At 50.6% G+C, this 15819-nt stretch overlaps 1 long non-coding RNA gene across 1 annotated transcript; it reads left to right on the plus strand.

Annotated features, from left to right (window-relative positions):
- Nucleotides 1–2293: 2293 nt before the first annotated feature.
- On the plus strand, nt 2294–7144 carry LOC131383409 (uncharacterized). The gene is made up of 3 exons (XR_009213409.1): nt 2294–2403; nt 3618–3856; nt 6872–7144. It is a non-coding gene; the product is annotated as an uncharacterized LOC131383409 (long non-coding RNA).
- The last annotated feature ends 8675 nt before the right edge of the window (nt 7145–15819 follow it).

Here is a 15819-nt window from a genome sequence, read left to right on the forward strand (position 1 = left end):
ACTTTTCCTGGTGTCTCCTTCCTGGCCCCTATCTCTATGGGAGTTTTCTTCAGATAGACTAGACTCCCTCGCCCACCTGGGGGGCCAGCGTGTCTGTCTTCTCTGTCCCTGCACACCAGAGATGATCAATGATCAGTCGTTGACATCAGTGAAACAGGAAGGCCCCTGAGGTGCTGGGAGCCGTTCACTGCAGGTGACAAGGAGCCTTGAGGAAGTGGAGAGGACCCGAGTTAGTATCCTCTCCCCACCCAGGGGGTCAGCTCCTGGCAGCTCGTGGCTCTGTGGCTTGAGGCGCCTCTCCCCTGTGCCCTTGACGGGTGGCCTGCAGGGGATGCGGCCGCACTCTGTCCGCTGTGGTCCTGGAGCAGCCGCGTCCGGGCGAGCGGCACTTAGGAAGGACAAACTCCAAAACCCAGGGCTCCAAAGGACCCATGGGAAGGTCGGGAGGCTCAGGAGGGTGACCCCGCGTCTGGGCCAGCGCTTTGAGGCCCCTGTGGACCCAGCGGAGAGGGCCCAGGTGAGGCCTCTGGAGGCGCTGAGCGGGGCCGGGAGCCGCGGGACCCGCAGAGGGCGCCCGTCCGCGTGGGGGCAGCAGCGTCTGGAGGGAGGTGGCCCCAGCCGCCCTCAGAAATCAGGCTCAGCCCGAGGGTCCCTGGCTCCGCCTCCCAGGCCCTCCGTCTCTTTGCCCAGGCTTGGCGGGGCTGATGGCCGTTGGAAGCCCCGCCCCCCGCCGCTCACCACCTTGTGGCCCCCGCTTCCATCTCCATGGAGACCCGACGCCACTGGACAGCCTGTCAGCGGCTGCGCTGGAGCCTGGGGCCTGCTCCGTGCGCCCTGTCTGCCCTCCGCGGGCCGTGCTGTCCAGGCTGGCCCAACAGCCTGACTCGAGACACCGGGATGCCTGTCCACGCCTCCACTCCCGGGCCACTTCCCCGTGGGGCGGGCAGTGGGGCAGGGCAGGGCGGGCAGTGAGGCAGGGCGGGCAGTGAGGCAGGGCGGGGTGGGAATCTGCTGCAACCAGGGAAGGGAATTGCCCCCAGGCGAAGAGAGTTTGGAGCCTGGGGTACTGTCACCAACAGCCCAGGACCCCGCAGCTGGGCCCTCCCCTAGAGTCTTCCTGCAGCAGGGCTCTCCTCCCGAAAGGCTGTGAATGTTTCTCCGAGGTGGGGCTAAGCTACAGCCCAGAGGTTTGCCCTGGGCGCGGATCCCCCAGGTCACTCGCCTCCCACGGGCTGCAGTGAAGGAGGCTTTGAGGGGAGGATGGCCGCCTCCACCCCTGCAAGGATATGAGCCCCAGGGAAGGCATTCCTGCTCTGGGGGTTGCCTCCCTCCCAGACATCACAGCCAGCCCTTGCAGAAGCTTGGCCAAGCTGACCACTCTGTCAGTGATCTCTGCAAGGGAGGCTGAAAGAACATCCAGCCCCAATTGTGTTCCCTTTCTGCCTCAGGCTAGGCCATATCTAGGCCTATCAGGGAAGTTGGTCTGTTCATGAGCCCCCCTGCACAGACATCTAAACGTCCAGAGTCCCAACGGAACAACAAAGGGTTAAAAACTGTCTCTAAACTGAAGCAGGCGGAGCTGAAGGCTGACTTCTACGGTGCCCTAGAATGGTGGAAGCTGCACACACCTGACACCACCTAGCAGAGTTGGCTTCCAGAGGAACCTTTCAGTGGGTCCCCACTGACCACAGGATGCAGGCCTTCAAGATGTGCCTTCAAGACCTCTGTTCCTGATGTGCCTTCAGGACCTGTGCCATGGGCACCTGCTGGCCTCCCCATTGCTGGAATCCATTTGTGTAGCCCCTGTGGTGATGTGCACACTGGGATCGGTGTTTCCAACTTGCATGATCATAAAACCACTGGGAACCCATTCTGTGGAACCAATACTCTCCACACCTCAGGGGCCTTTATTGTCCGTGCATCCGTACCTCTGTCTGGGATGCTTTTCCACTCAAATTTTGTCCCAAGAAAACCCCTTCTGCAAACAGAAAAGCAAATCAAAAGCCAACAGCATTTATTATGTCTTTCCCAGGGGCCACAGGCTTGCAGGCCTACTTGGCCAGGCAGATGATTCAAATCTGCCTGAGAGGCATGAGGTGAGGGGCTGGTGCTGGAGGGTACTGTGGCCCTGCCAGGGAGCACCTGTGGTTCCAGCTGCTGCAGCAAGCAGAATGGAGGCCTGGGGCTGCAAGACGTTTTGAAGAGACACAGGAATCAGCATTTTTGTACATGATCTTGGGTGTGTGTGTGTGTGTGTGTGTGTCTGTTAAACACTGGGGTCATAAAACTTCAGATTAAAAGAAAAACTGCAGAACATAAAACAAAACCCACCTGCAGCTCAGGGATGGCCTGCAGGCTGCCTGTGACCGGTGCAATTTCCCGCCTGTGCTGCCCATGACCACGGTAAGTCTCCACTGCACACCCCACGGACACAGTCTCAGTCTGTGGCTGCAGCCCCGAGTGTCACAGAGGTCCCTCCCCATTGCCGGGGCTGTCTGACCCTGAGTCTGTGAGCTCCTGTGGGGCAGGCGTCAGCTTCTTGACCTGGTTTTCCTTCATAACTGCTCTCTGAGGGTAGTGGCTGGCCAGAGATCCTCTGCCGAACGGATCCTGGAACCCAGCCCTGGTCCCTAGGCCTCTCCCCACTGGAGCTACTTGTCATTGGCAGGCTGGCCACCAGGGCATGGTCTTTTTCCCTTGACTTTCTGTCCCAGGCCTGGAAGGAAGCATCCAGAAGTCTCCTCCTAGCACCACAGGACCCAGAGAGCAAGATAACAGAGCAGTAGGGTCACACCCTTGCTTGCAGGGCCAGCTTCTGGCAACTGCCACAGGCCTGCCACACTCAGCCGTAGGTTCCCAAACGCAGCCCAGAACAGCTGCAACTCCTTCTTGGGCCTCCTCTGACTGGTCTATGTGCTAACTTAGCAACCTGCCTCTGTCCACAACCCAGCACCCCATGTAGACACAGCGGCTCAGGGGTCTCAATGTTCCTGGGAGCCCCTGCCTCCTCCAGACCCCAGTCCTGCCTGCCTCCAGAGGGGATAGTAGAATTACAACTTCTTCCAGGAAACATATTCACAAACATACTAGAAGGGCCAGGTGGAAGAGCAGTTCTGCTGGCTTTGGGCCTTGATGTGTTGTGGGATTTTTAAGGAATCAGAGAGACCAATGGGGCTCAGGAGGATATTTATTAATTACTTAGGTGCACCGGCCCAGTCGGATTAACATCCAAAGGACTGAGCCCCAAACGAAGAGTCAAGTTAACTTTTAAGCATTTTGTGGGTTGGGGGAGATTTGTGCAGGGGAAATACTACAGAAGTGAGAAACAAAGACAGTTATTCAATTGAAACATGCATTACATAATTTCTTTTCTAGGAAAACGTGTTTTGCAACTTGAGTTTATCTGTCTAGTGACTTTGCAGCTGCACAGCCAGGGAAACAGGGCCTTCACAATGCCTGGGAAAGGAGGAGAGATAAGGCTCAACAGCCACAGAAAAACAGGCAGTTAATTTTAAAGGACTCCAGCTCTTTCTCTTTCTCAGAGGGAATTGGGCTTTCTTACATACAACTGAGTTTCTGCTTACACATTCTTTAATTTCTTTTAATTCCTGTTCCAGATGAAGAAAGAAGGGATTTCTTTTCCTACACAGAAACACCCCAAGCAGGAACAGAAACAGATCTTTTGTGCCCACCAATATGTGTCTCTCTTGCCCAGCCTGTCATTGTCCAGGGCTGTGGGTAGTGGAGGAGCCACTGCTTCTTGCCTGGTTCTGCAGAAGCCCTGGGTCAAAGGCCTCCACTGAGAGCATCCAGAAGTGGGTGCTTCTCCATCCTGGCCACACACTCAAATCACTGGGTAAGCCTTCAACACACCAGTGGTTCTCTCAGTCCAAGGAAATCCATGGTGCTGAAGATGGGGCCTAGGCATGAAGTTTTCTTAAAGCTCCAGCTCTCTAGTGAGTTTCCTGCCTTGGCACTCCTGGAGGCATTGCCTGGGCAGCTCAGGGGCCTGCAGCCCTACCCAAGGCAGAGCTCCAGGGGCTTGCGGGGTCAAAGGTGCCTGGGCAAGGTTCCCAGCATCCCAGTTTCCACACTGGCCACAGGGGTGAGAGCGACTGAGGTTGTGAAGAAAGGAAGGCCACTGACTTTCCAGGCCCTGCTCCACTGGGGAGGGAGGGTGCCTGGGGGGCTTCTCTGCACTCTCTGTCTACAGCTTCCTTCAGCAGCAAAGCTGGCTGGAGTTGCCAGGGGATGCTTGCACAGCCTTATGGGCCAAGAAACGAGTCCTAACTCACGTGTCCTCCCATACTGAGGAAAAATCTCTGGCCCCCACCATGATTCAGAGCCTGAAGTTCCAGAAACTCAGGAGGCTCAGCACCAGAACTCAGGAACTCTCAGCCTGGGTGGAGCCCTGGGTTTCTTTTCTTTTTTTTTTTTTTTTCTTTTGAGACAGAGTCTCGCTTTGTCACCCACCCAAGCTGGACTGCAGGGGCGCGATCTCATCTCACTGCAACCTCCGTCTCCCGGGTTCAAGCAATTCTCCTGCCTCAGCCTCCTAAGTAGGTGGGATTATAGGTGCGTGCCACCATGCCTGGGTAATTTTTGTATTTTTAGTAGAGACGGGGTTTTGTCATGTTGGCCAGGCTGGTCTCGAACCCTGACCTCAGGTGATCCACCCGCCTCAGCCTCCCAAAGTGCTGAGATTACAGGTGTGAGCCACCGTGCCCGGCCTGGAGCCCTGGGTTTCTATCCTTTTGCCCCCTATGCTGGGCGAGCCCCCAAGGCCAGTGCGGCCACTGGGAGGGCTGACAGCAAAAGGGCCACCAGTTTGGGGCTCAGAGACACATGGGAAAGGGGCAGATGCAGAGGTAGCTGGGGTTTTTGTGAGGCAAAGCCTCATTTTCAAGTTCATGGGCGTTAGGCACTCATTGATTTTTTACTTTTTTTCACTCAGCAGTTTCCTATTTTTTATTTATTAAAAAAGTATCAAACATACATAAAATTTACCTTTTTTTTTTTTTTTTTTTTTTGAGACGGAGTCTTGCTCTGTCGCCCAGGCTGGAGTGCAGTGGCGTGATCTCAGCTCACTGTAAGCTCCGCCTCCCAGGTTCATGCCATTCTCCTGCCTCAGCCTCCTGAGCAGCTGGGACTACAGGCGCCCATCACCATGCCCGGCTAATTTTTTGTATTTTTAGTAGAGACGGGGTTTCACCGTGTTAGCCAGGATGGTCTCGATCTCCTGATCTTGTGATCTGCCCACCTCGGCCTCCCAAAGTGCTGGGATTACAGGCTTGAGCCACCGCGCCCGGCCTAAAATTTACCATTTTATGTGTCCATCTCATCATCATTAAATATATTCACAATGTTGTGCAAACATCACCACTATTTATTTCCAGAGCTTTTCCATCATCCCAAACAGAAATTGTGTGCCTCTTAAAGAGTAATTCTCCATTCCCCCTGACCCCACTCTGTTCTATTTTTGTCTCTATGAATTTTCCTATTCTAGGTACTTCCTAAGAGTGGAGTGATAAAATATTTGTCCTGTGTCAGGCTTATTTCCCTAGGAATAACGTTTTCTTTTTTCTTTTGAGATAGATTCTCTTTGTTGCCCAGGCTGGAGTGTAGTGGCGTGATCACAGCTCACTGTAGCCTCTAACTCCTGGGCTCACAGGATCCTCCCAAGTAGCTGGGACTATAGGCTCATGCCACCATGCCCAGCTAATTTTTAACTTTTCATAGAGACAGGGCCTTGCTATGTTGCCCAAGCTGGTCTCAAACTCCTGGCTTCAAGTGATCCTCCTGCCTCAGCCTCCCAAAGTGCTGCAGTTTTAGGCATCAGCCACTGCACCCAGCCTGGACATTTCATTGAAATGGAATCATACAACATGCAGTCTTTTGCAACTGGCCTCCTTCACCTAGCACCTATGTTGCAGCATGTGTCACTAATTTATTCCTTCTCATAGCTGAATAATATTCTAATACATGGATAAATTACATTTTGTTTATTCATTTATCAGTGGATGGACATTTGAGTTGTTCCTGCTTTTTAGCTGTCATAAATAGCAATGTTTTACATTCCCACCAGTACCTAGGAATATGTTTAATATGAAAGGCAAAGGATTTTATATAAATCAATTATAGCCTGGGTGTGCCTGTAGTCCCAGCTACTTAAGAGGCTACCGTGGTAAAATTGCTTGAGCCCAGAAGTTCGAGGCTGCAGTGAGTGATGACTGCACCACTGCGTATCAGCCTGAGTGACAGAGCAAGACCCTGTCTCTAAAAAATAAACCAATTCATCTTACTGAAGGAACTGTAACAAGACCTAAAATAGTATCATGGGTAGAATGTTTATGTTCCTCCAAAATTCCTGTGCTGAAGCCCTAACCTTCGGGTGGCTGTGTTTGGAATAAGGAAGGCAGAAATGTTAAGTGATATTACAAGGTGCGGCCCTGATCTGAGGTAATTTGTGTCCTTATAAGGAGAGGGCCTTATAAGAAGAGGTGACACCAGGGCGGGTGCTGTGGTTCACGCCTGTAATCCCAACACTTTGGGAGGCCAAGGTGGGTGGATCACCTGAGGTCAAGAATTCGAGACCAGCCTGGCCAACATGGCGAAACCCCATCTCTCCTACAAATACAAAAATAGCTGGGCGTGGTGGTGGGTGCCTGTAATCCCAGCTACTCGGGAGGCTGAGGTAGGAGAATTGTTAGAACCGTGGGGGCGGAGGTTGCAGTGAGCCAAGATGGCGCCACTGCACTCCCGCCTGGGCAACAGAGTGAGACTCCATCTCAAAAAAAAAAAACAAAAAAAACAAAAAGAAGAGGTGACACCAGAGACACCTTGCTCATGTGTCCTTTCTCTGTGCACACAGCGGAAAGCGCATGGGAGAACACAGTGAGAAGACAGCAGTCTGAGAGCCCGGAAGAGCGCCCTCACCAGAAACCAAATGTGCCAGCACCTTGCTCATGGACTTCCAGCCTACGGAACTGTGAGGAAACAAAACGTCTGTTTTGGAGCCGCCCAGGCTGTGGGGTTTTGGTAAGGCAGCCTGAGCAGACTAATGCAACAGCCTCAACAAAACTGCAATCGATGAGAAAAAAACAGTGGGCTTGAAGAAAAAAATAAATTCCAGTCAAAATCTCAACAGAGTTTTATTTGGGAGGTGAGATGAGAGAGGAAACAGGTGGGAAAAGAGAGGTAAAAGGCTCGGTTAGTCTCGGGGCTGGAGGAGGTCAGGGTAGTGGACAGAGGCCCCCGGCTGCCGCCGCGGGTTCCAAGACGCCGACCATGTATGTGATGAAGCTGGGCCACCCAAGAGACTTCTTCACCAAGGCCAGCATGGCCGAGGACCCGGATTTCACCTGGGAGAGACATCAGAGCTGGAGGTGCACATTCTCCAGAGTAGAGGGACCACTGAGTGGCCCATCTCTGGAAGCACCCTTGCTTCAGCCTTACATGCTGGGCTTCCCTTCTGGGGCCTAAGGAGTACAGGTGGGGACCCCTGCCCAGGTCACACCGAGAGGGTGACAGCGTGCTCACAGCCCTTGCAGCCCTCGCTCGCTCTCGGCGCCTCCTCAGCCTTGGCGCCCACTCTGGCCGCGCTCGAGGAGCCCTTCAGCCCACCGCTGCACTGTGGGAGCCCCTTTCTAGCCTGGCCAAGGCCGGAGCCGGCTCCCTCGGCTTGCGGGGAGGTATGGAGGGAGAGGCACAGGCGGGAACCGGGGCTGTGCGCGGTGCTTGGGGGCCAGCTAGAGTTCCAGGTGGGTGTGGGCTTGGTGGCCCCGCACTCATAGCTGCTGGCTGGCCCGCAAGCCCCGGACAGTGAGCGGCTTAGCACCTGGACCAGCAGCTGCTGTGCTTGATTTCTCGCCGAGTCTTAGCTGCCTCCCCGCGGGGCAGGGCTTGGGACCTGCAGTCCACCATGCCTGAGCCTCCCCGCCCCCCACCGTGGGCTCCTGCGCGGCCCGAGCCTCCCTGACGAGCGCTGCTCCCTGCTCCATGGTGCCCAGTCCCATCGACCGCCCAAGGGCTGAGGAGTGCGGGCACATGGCACGGGACTAGCAGGCACCTCCACCTGCAGCCCCAGTGCAAGATCCACTGGGTGAAGCCAGCTGGGCTCCTGAGTCTGGTGGGGACTTGGAGAATCTTTATGTCTAGCTAAGGGATTGTAAATACACCAATCAGCACTCTGTATCTAGCTCAAGGTTTGTAAACACACCAATCAGCACCCTGTGTCTAGCTCAGGGTTTGTGAATGCACCAACTGGCACTCTGTATCTAATTAATCTGGTGGGGACTTGGAGAATCTTTATGTCTAGTTAACGAATTGTGAATGCACCAGTCGGCACTCTGTATCTAGCTCAAGGTTTGTAAATGCACCAATCAGCACCCTGTCAAAATGGACCAATCAGCTCTCTGTAAAACAGACCAATCGGCTCTCTGTAAAACGGACCAATCAGCAGGATGTGGGTGGGGCCAGATAAGAGAATAAAAGCACGCTGCCCGAGCAGCAGTGGCAACCCGCTTGAGTCGCCTTCCACGCTGTGGATGTGTGTTATTCTTTTGGTGTTTTTGCACTTAAATCTTGCTGCTGCTCACTGTTTGGGTCCACACTGCTTTCATGAGCTATAACACGCATCACGAACGCCTGCAGCTTTACTCCTGAGCCAGCGAGACCAGGAACCCACCAGAAGAAAGAAACTCCTAACGCATCCAAACCTCGGAAGGAACAAACTCCAGACACGCTGCCTTTAAGAACTGTAACACTCACCGCGAGGGTCCGCGGCTTCATTCTGGAAACCAGTGAGATCAAGAACCCACCAATTCCGGACACAACACCTCAACAACACGTCACGGGCAGGTAATGAATGACACCTGGGCACTGCTCATGGACGGCATGTAGTCTGCAGAGTCAGGAAGCTCTGTCTATACCTAGGGTGCTTTTTGAGGGAAGGGCAAATCGGTATGAATGTCAGAATTAAATTTAAGCTCATTCAATTCTAATCAAGTGCTGTTTTAAAAAAAGCTAGACCAACATGAAGTATCACCAAGCACCAGCTCTCTTAAGGCAGCAGCCCGAGCTCTGCTCATGGCTGGTCTCCAGCAGCTGCCAGCGGGCCGGCCCTCCTCCCTCATCAGCCATGCTGAGCATTTCCTTCCTTTGTGGGAGAGCACGCGGTCACGCTGGCTGCAGTAAGGCAGGAGGAGGAGCGGGAGGAAATGCCGAGGAACTCCTTGGTTCTCTCACCCCAGAACTCTTCCCAGCCTGCCAGGCTCCGGGCCTGAGGGATCATTCACCCCCCAATCCCATCCCACGGCTTAGTCATGGGGTAAGTGAGGCCTGGAGAGAGGGGACTTGTCCCAGCAGGGATTAGGGCTTTCCTCCCTGCTCTGTGGCGGATGCTTCTGCACTGAATTCTGCCATGCCACGCACCACACGCTCACTGGCACCTTTTCTGGGTTCTCAGTGCTGCCCCCACAAACTTAACTTGTAGCTGGGGAAGACCAGCAGAGGTGGGAACAATTAATACAATCACGCAGCCTGAGAGACAGCAGTAGTGCTACGGAAAAAGAAAAGTATTTCAATTTAAAAATTCTAATTGTAAAAATAAATTTTAAAGAGAGGTGGCCCAGGACATCCATGCCACATTCCCTCTCCCTCCAGGACCTTCCTGACACCCCTGACTCCGGCCTGGCCTGAGGCATGCAGATGCCACTCACCTCCGAGTTCTCCAGAACCTCCGGGGCACCAAAGACCCTGACCTCGGAGCTGGTGTTTGCCCAAAAGGATTTCAGCCTGGTTGGCATAGAGACCTGGGCTGAAGGGCACCTCTGGCCAGCTGGCAAATGACACGGAGTTCAGCCTTGTCCTCACACAGTGAGGGAAGGACGGGGAGGTTTGGAGCTGACGGTCAACAAATGGGTAATGGGTGGCCATTAGTGAAGTGGCAGGAAGTGGGGCAGCACACACAGCGCGAGCTGTTTTGTGTATGAACAGCCAGGCGATGATGTCTGAACATCCTTAATTTTGCAAATGGAAACAGGGCACGATGAACCTGGGAACTCACAAAAATGATGAGCATAGAGCTCTGCGGGTTGCGGTAAGAAGTGGGGAGGGGATGAAAATACCTTTGCATGGGGTTTTGACTTTTGAGCCATACAAGTATTTTACATGTTCAAAACCTACAATTAAGCCCCCAAGGAGAAAAAAAACCCAAACTCTAACTTGTCTTCCTATCCATCGACCATCACCAGACAGCAGCAGCCTAATGTAGAGGTGAAATGGGTCAGTGCAGCTGCAGCACACAGCCACCTGGGGACACGGCCTTGGAAGGCCAGGGCTCTGTCTTACAGGGAGCGGTGCATGCTGTGAGCCACAGACCACCACGTGGTGCTGTCTCCTCCCCAGCAGGGGTCTGCAGCTGGGGGTGCAGGTGGCAGGGGCTCCTCTCATGCTCACACCTAGTAACCCTTGCACGGAATGTTTGCTTCCTGCCCCAGAAACTTTGAGTTCTGCTTGTTTGGAGGTCTTAGTTTCCACGAGGGAAACTGGCAATGGTTCCAGTGCATTGGAAGATGAGACTTTCCCCTGGCCATGTGGGGCTCCCCAGGCCACTGAAGCAATGGGAGGCAAAAAGCTGGAGAGATTGATCCCAGTCACCAAGGCTTTGCTACACAATGGGGACAGGAACCCGGGGGCTTCTCTGGTATTTCCATACCCAGTGGTAATGGCTCGTGGGAAATTCTAGTAACCAAAAAAGGACAGTTGAAGAATCAGAGTCCTTAGGAATGATGGTTTGAGTCACACCCCACATAGGAGAAACTTGAGGCCAGGCACAGTGGCTTCATGCTCGTAATCCCAGCACTTTAGGAGGCCAAGGTGGGCGGATCAGTTGAGCCCAGGAGTTCAAGGTTACAGTGAGCCATGAGTTTGCCACTGCACTTCAGCCTGGGTGACAGAGAGTTTTGTCTCTATAAAACCAATTTTAAAAAAGAAACTTGACCAGCTCAGGTCTGTATGAGGGCAGGGAACAATGGAATGGGTTTGGGAAGAAGGAAGCCACAGACATTACCTACAGCTGTGCCCTCCATTAGCAAAGGGAGGGCTGCAGTAGCTTTATTCCCTTTCCCGGTTACACACGTGTTAGTTGGTTTGTGCTATTTCCTTCTTTCCATTTTTCACTTTCTATACAGGTGTCGATAGGTAACGTTACAATTTAGTCTTCAGGAGACAGAATATTCAGCAGTGCTGTGATGGAATCTGAGGAGTCACTCAGAGCCCCCCCCGTACACAGTGACTGAGGGACTGTGCCTCATTGTGGGCAAGGGGTGAGAAAAACCCCTTCGTGGTCTGAAGTGTGGCTGTATCTTGGGAGGTGGAAACACAAGGTTGCTTGCTTGTTCTGAATTTCACATGTGCGTGGAAGGTGCATGTGGAAGCTGAGTGTCATATGGTAGCTGGGTTAGAGCCTTTTTGTCTTTCAGCTCCAAAGCCACTGTTCACCGCCTTGCTCTGTGATCATGGCATTGGACTTTGTCAATGTTCTCCTCTGCCAGTTAGCAGAGGTGACACTGGGGGTGCTGTGGGCAGAAGGGGCATCCCTACTGGTTGCACTGGGCAGCGCTCTCTTCCCATCTGCAGCTGCCATGGGCAGGCAGGGTTCCATGGGGGTGACTTCCCACATGCAGTGCCCTGTCTGCCAGCATCCGAGGGACATCCTGCTTGCCAGTCCTGTCTCACACTCCCATGCCTGCCAGCCCCAGCCTGCTGGCTGCAGCAACTGCCATCTGGGGCATCTGACACGTTCTCCGCCATTCCAAGGGCTGCTTCCACTCCTTCTCCAGTGAGACCGAGTCTTGGGACCAGAGGAATGGCCCAAGCAACCCTGAGTCTGATGAGAAACAATTGTTACTGTGGTTCTAAGCCAGGAAGTTTTGCGGTGTTTGGCTTTGTAGCGAAAGATAACTGACACCCCTTTTATTTAGGGGTCTGTCCTTTCTCCAGTGATTTGTCACGCCATCTTTACTGTATCCTAAGTTTCCATTTTATGGAGTCTGTTTCTGGATTTTCCTTTCTGTTCAGCTCGTCTGATTCCGCACATACCAATACTGCAGGTTTAATGACAGAAGCTTTCTAGTGTGCTGCAGTGATGTCTCGATGTACCACTAACGCTAAAAAACAAACACACAAAAAAGAATGATTTTCCTGGAGAGTCTTGCCTTGTCAAAATAGGAATTTAAAATGATCTTGACTAGCTCCATTTTTTAAAAAAACTGAGAAATATTGACATCTGTATGTTATATTGTGTTATCTTAAAACTCGGTATTTTTCACAGCGTTTTAATCTTTTCCTCACTTGTCATTATTTTTTGAAGTTATTCCTAGTTATCTTTTTCCTTTTTTTTGAGACGTGGTCTCTGTGTCACCCAGGCTGGAGCACAGTGGTGCAATCATGGTTCACTGCAGTCTCAACCTCCTGGCCTCGAGCCGTCCTCTTGCCTCAGCAAGTCCCAAGTAGCTGGGACTACAGGCGTGCGCCACCATGCCCAGCTATTTTTTTTTTTTATTTTTAGGAGAGATGAGGTCTCCCTATGTTGCCCAGGCTGGCCCCAAATTCCTAGACTCAAGTGATGCTCCTGCCTCAGCCTCCCAAAGTGCTAGGATTATGGTGTGCATTGCCATGCCCAGCTCCTATGTATCTTTTGTAAACATTTTATCTTGTATATGCATTCTTTTTTCCTTTTATTATTCTTTTAAACTTATTAGTGTCTATTGATTCATGTATATTAATTTGCTTTTCCATCATCTTGCTGAGTTTCCTCATTGTGGCTTAACTTTTTCATTGATTTCTTGGGATTTCCAGAAATGCTGTTATATCATCTGCAAATAGAAATAATTTGCCTCTTTGGTGGGGCACAGTAGCTTATGCCTGTAATCCTAGCACTTTGGGAGACTGAGGTGGGAGGATCACTTGAGCTCAGGAGTTTGAGACCAGCCTGGGCAACATAGTGAGACCTCATCTCTATTTTTATTTAAAAATAAAAAAAAATTAGCCGGGGGTGGTGTTGCACACCTGCAGTCCCAGCTACTGGGGTGACTGAGGCGGGAGAAACACTTGAGCCCAGGAGGTTGAAGCTGCAGTGAGCTGTGACTGTACCACTGAACTCCAGCCTGGGTGAGAAGGCAAGACTCTGTCTCAAAAAAAAAAAAAAAAAGAGAAAAAAGGAAAAAATTCACCCCTTCCTTTCTGATTCAGATGCGTCTAACTGCATCTGATTGCATTGGCTGAACCCTTCAACACAGTGTCACAGAGAAGTGAAGATGCTTACCATGTCTTTTCCCTGATTTGCACAGAATGCATTCACTGTTTCTCCATTCAGTTAAATTCTGGCTTTTGAACTCAGGTATACTCTATCATTCCCAAAAAAGAATCCACTTATGTAAGTGTTTTATATACCAGGAATTCGTTCTGGATTTTGTTGAAGCCTTTTGTCATCCAGGGAAATGATCACGTCGTTTTTCTTCTCATTTTAGTTAAGATGATGGATTTCCTAATATTGAATAGTTCTTGCATTACTGATGTAAAGTGCTATTTGGTCATGAGGTATATTAGTTTATATGGAATATGCCACTAGATGTTTGATACGATTTGATTCACAATTTTCTGTTGGTGACATGCAGCTTTGTATTTATGTAACTTTTATCAGGTCTAGAAAACAGTGCCAAAATCACTGCATAAAAAGCATTGGGAGGCAGGCACAGTGGCTCACCTTTGTAATCCCAGCACTTTGGGAGGCCGAGGCGGGCAGATCACCTGAGTTTGGGAGTTCGAGACCAGCCTGACCAACATGGAGAAAACCCGTCTCTACTAAAAATACAAAATTAGCTGGGCATGGTGGCGCATGCCTGTAATCCCAGCTACTCGGGAGGCTGAGGCAGGAGAATCACTTGAACCCGGGAGGCGGAGGTTGCAGTGAGCTGAGATGGCACAATTGCACTCCAGCCTGGGTGACGAGCGAATCTCCGTCTCAAAAAAGAAAAGAAAAGAAAAAGCACTGGGAAGTTTTCCTTCCTTTGCTGTGATCAGAATCAGTTTATGTAACAGTGAGATTATCTGGTTGTGAAGGTCAGAAGAATTCCCTGTGAAACAAAATGGGCCAGTTAAGCCGTTAATTACATTTTCTATTTCTCTCATGGGAATTTGTTTAAGATTTCTTTTTCTCTTGAGTCATTTTTGGCTAAGTATTCATTTCAAATTTATTTGCATAAAGTCGTTCAAAGTATCATCACTCTAAAAATTTTTTCCACTTCAATATTCAGTCCTGTGTTGGTTTCTCATTTTTGGTGTTTCGTTTTCTTGTCACCGTGATTTGGTTAGCTAGAGGTTTGTCTACTTTCTTTTTTCTTTTCCAAGGACCAGCTTTTTGTTCATAAGCTTTACTATTTACTACTATTTCTTTGTTCTGATTTTTTTTTTTTTTTTTTTTTTTTTTTGAGGAGTCTCACTCTCTCCCAGGCCTGGAGTGCAGTGGCGCTATCTCAGCTCACTGCAACCTCCACCTCCCAGGTTCAAGCGATTCTCCTGCCTCAGCTTCCCAAGTAGCTGGGATCACAGGTGTGAGCCACCACACCCGGCTAATTTTTGTAGTTTTAGCAGACATGCGGTTTCACCATGTTGGCCAAGCTGGTCTCGAACTCCTGGTCTCAAAGCAATGTGCCTGCCTCGGCCTCTCAAAGTGCTGAGATTACAGGCATTAGCTGCCACACCCAGCCTTGCTTGTTATTTTGCAACTGTTTCTCCTTTGTTTACTTTAATCTTTTCCTAATTTTGCATTTGATGTTTCTTTTTCATTTTGGGTGTAATTTTCTTTGCGTCATTGCTTTAATTGCATCATGGATTCTGATACAGGGTATTACCATTTTGAACAAATTCTATGGTTGTGGTTTGTATTTGTCCTCTGACCCAAGAGTAATTTAATACAGTTAATAACATTTCCAGTAGGGAATTTTTGAGTCTTTAATTAATTTCTAGTTTTACTGTACTGTGATTAGAGAATATGTTTAGATTCTCTCTGCCTTGTGGAATTATTGAAGTTTCCTTTGTGCCTTAATATGTGGCAAGTTTCCATAAACGTTCCAAGGGAGCTTGGAAAGGTGTTTTCTCTGTTACTGAAGCGCCATGCTTGGTATCATATCCATAAGAAACTGAAGGCTTCTAGATAATTTCATTTTGGCCTCTTAACCTGTCTTGGATTCAGAGTGGCAATGTTAACCTTTACGAATGTGTTTTTATTTCTTCCTACCTATCCTGTAGTTTTGGTTTTTTGAAGACTGCTGTTGTCTTATGTGGTGTGTAGATATTCCTGTCATGTCTACATTGGGAATTGCAGCTTCTAGCATTATCAAGTCACTTTCTCTTGCACATTGTTTTTAAGGCTGATTTCTACCCTGTCACACATCAAGACTGTAACTTCCTTCCTCCCTTTATTGGGCTTCATAGCTTGTACCCCTCCGTGCACGTCTTTATGGGTAGCCTTTAGCCTTTCTGAATTTTTGTCTTAGGTGTCCCTCTAGAGTATTGGCAGAGAGTTGGTGGGTTTTGCTTTGTGGTCTGGGATAGATGGAATGTATTTCTAGTCTATACCCTAGCTATGACTCCCTTTATGGCAGGGAACACTTCTCCACCCTCTGACGCTGGGCTGGGTGTGGAGCAAAGTGGTCAGTGGGGTTGTGGTGCGCCTGGCGTGAGCAAAGGTGTGCAATGTGCTTGGGGCCAGGCTCATGCTCCTGCACTCCAGCCTATTGCCATGACCAGGACAGG

This window comes from Hylobates moloch, unplaced genomic scaffold (assembly GCF_009828535.3).
Source record: "Hylobates moloch isolate HMO894 unplaced genomic scaffold, HMol_V3 SCAFFOLD_4, whole genome shotgun sequence".
Taxonomy (NCBI): Eukaryota; Metazoa; Chordata; class Mammalia; order Primates; family Hylobatidae; genus Hylobates; species Hylobates moloch.